The sequence below is a fragment of the Lipotes vexillifer genome, unplaced genomic scaffold (assembly GCF_000442215.2).
Source record: "Lipotes vexillifer unplaced genomic scaffold, Lipotes_vexillifer_v1.1 scaffold95, whole genome shotgun sequence".
Classification (NCBI taxonomy): domain Eukaryota; kingdom Metazoa; phylum Chordata; class Mammalia; order Artiodactyla; family Lipotidae; genus Lipotes; species Lipotes vexillifer.
In genome coordinates this window covers 2,605,107-2,607,742 of record NW_006791458.1, presented here as the reverse complement: position 1 = coordinate 2,607,742, position 2,636 = coordinate 2,605,107, and the positions used below count along the sequence as shown (strand labels likewise).

General features: G+C 39.6%; 1 protein-coding gene across 1 annotated transcript in view; it reads right to left on the bottom strand.

The window, feature by feature from the left end:
• IL12B (interleukin 12B) overlaps positions 1 to 2,124 on the bottom strand; it is a 16,019-nt gene extending 13,895 nt beyond the window's left edge. The window contains exon 1 of the mRNA XM_007464413.1: positions 2,079 to 2,124. The gene's annotated coding sequence lies outside the window, so the exon portion shown is untranslated. The remainder of the gene's footprint in view (positions 1 to 2,078) is intronic.
• Between the last annotated feature and the right edge of the window lie 512 nt (positions 2,125 to 2,636).

Genomic DNA, 2,636 nt, shown 5'->3' with positions numbered 1-2,636 from the left:
GTAGGGAAATGCCCACAGAGGTACTGCAATTGCACAGGCCTATACAACTCAGATGTCAGCACTCTGGGAACAGAAATGATAGAGATTCCTGGCACCTCCTGGTGAATCCTTTATGCTCTCTTAACACTGGGATTTTCCCTTTGGCTGAGTGCCCAGCACTTCCCCTCTGGGCCTCAGATGCATCTGAGAATTTCAGGTGAACAACACTTTAGGGTCAAGGGAGCCCTGGTGATGGTTCTAAGAAACAGCTCCCATTTTTGTATCATCTACATTTTAAACCACAGGACACTGGCAGAAGGTAGAGATGGTGGTGGGTCACTTTCTTAATCAAACCCAGGGGAAAGCAAAAAGGGGCAGCATGCAGTTACCCTGCTGTTTTCTAGATCATCTGATACCAAGGGCTTGGATTCCGGTTTGACCACTCACTAATCATATGATAATGGCCAAATTACTTTCTAAGCCTCAGTCTCCTCAGCTGTAAAATGGACATAATACCCATCTCAAAGGGTTGTTTGGTTGTATCCCACAGATCACATTTTCTCGGCTTACTAAATTTGAGAGTTTTAAGGATTAAACATTTTAAAATGTAATTTTGTAGGTTTTCGAAACTCTTGAAACCCTTGTATGAGGGACGCAGGGACCCCAGGTCCTGTGGTATGTTAAGGCTCCCTAACTCTGGTGCCAACATGGGCATGCCAGTGACACTTGACTAGGCATCTCTTTTTTAAGTTTTATTTTGTTCATTTCTTTTTAATTAGAAAAGAGAATTATTATTTACAAATAAAAAGACATAGTCACAGAAGGCTTGTGTAGCACATGCAAAGGGTCCCATTTCTAGAGACAGGCAGCGCTGTGTTGGCATCCCAGCTCTGCCACTTGTTAGGTGTGTGACTCTGGACAAGTCACTTGATGTCTTTGAGCCTCATACTCTTATTAATCTGTAAAATGGGAACCCTGCTGTGATGAAGAGGTAATGAAATAATTCATATAAAGTATCCAGCATGGTGCCCTGATGAAGTCAGGACTCCTGGCTGTTTCCTCTGAAAGCCCCATTCCTCCTTTGACAGCGCTTATATTACACAATTGCAATCATATAGTTACTTCTTTCATGTTTGTCTTCCCCACCACACTGAGCTCTCTGATGGCAGTGATCATGTCTGTCTTATTCCACACCATGTCCCTGGAGTCTAGCAGGGAGAGTCTAGCTCAGAGGGATTTCATTAATTATTAGAAGAAGGAATGGACAGAAACAGTAAAATTTCAGACCCCAGTAAAATGAACTCTAAGAGGCTGCCCAAATTCTTTCTAATACCTTGAAATTCCTTATTTGAAAAAAGTGGGCCATCAGCTCAGGTTTAGTAATCTCTTTGTTAAAATGATATTTTAAACTGATCATTATTTTTTTAACCTGAAAATTATTGCACACGATTTACCTAGGCAACTATAAGACACAGTAAAGATTATCTTTTTTTTTCCTTCTCACAGATTTTAAACTTCAGAAAGTAGTTTTAAACATTGGTGTTGTTTTCCATTTTTTAAGTGATTAGTTAATCCAAAAGATCTGGATAACTTAACTGCCAATCCAGTTGACTGTCACAAGCCCACGACAAATATGGGACCAACTATGCTTATAACATTCAATTATGAGGTATAAGAATGAATTCATTTACTTATTGGATTCATTATTACTTACTGAATAAAAGTCTTTAAAAAAGTTTACAATAATGGAAGCACCACTCACTTTATACAATCCTTTAACTGATGAGCATTAATATTGAGGAACACACTTTTATATACATACCACTTTAAAACAAGACAAACCTTTCTATAAAATGTGCATTTGTTCACAGACCTTAATATACAATTATTATTAGTTGACTTTTAAAATGAATACTTCGTATATTAATCCCCAAAGCACTGACTTTTCACTAGTGTCCCAGCAGGTAAGTCACCAGGAATGCTTCCAGGAATTCACCCACTCCACAGTGCCTGGTGCCGGGGTAGCACATGAATGGTGTCTACCCTTGGACAGCCTGTGGGCCTGTGGAAGGGGTAGCAGGGCCTAGGCAAGTGCTTACCTTGCTTCTGGTCAGGCTGCAGTGTTCCCTGGGTCTGAAACCGTTTGTTTCTTTTTCTGCTGCTGCTACTATTGGAGCTTATATACCCTACTCCTACCAAGCTTTCTGATGGAAACTTAAACTAGAAACTGACTTGTTCCAAGTTGCAACACTGAAAACAACTCTCACAACCTTCTGGGGAATTTCAAGAAGTTCCTTTTTTTTTTTTTTTTTTTTTTTTTTTTTTTTTTTTTTTTTTTTTTTTTTTTTTTTTTTTTTTTTTTTTTTTTTTTTTTTTTTTTTTTTTTTTTTTTTTAATCTCTGTGTGTATCAATAAGGCAGAGGGAACACAGGCATCAAAATCCCAGGTAATGAACTAAGAGGAAATGACTTTTGGGTGGGGAAAAAGGAAGGAGATGGGATGGTCACTTCTTTGGGCTGACATCATGGCCAAGGTGCTTAGAGACAGTAACAGGCAGCCTCCCTGGGCTCCACAGACTAGAGGAGAAGGAAGGCCAAGGAGAGGTCACGCAGGAGGATGAGTTCAGGTCAGGATCCAGAAGTTGTGTGCTAGAGGGT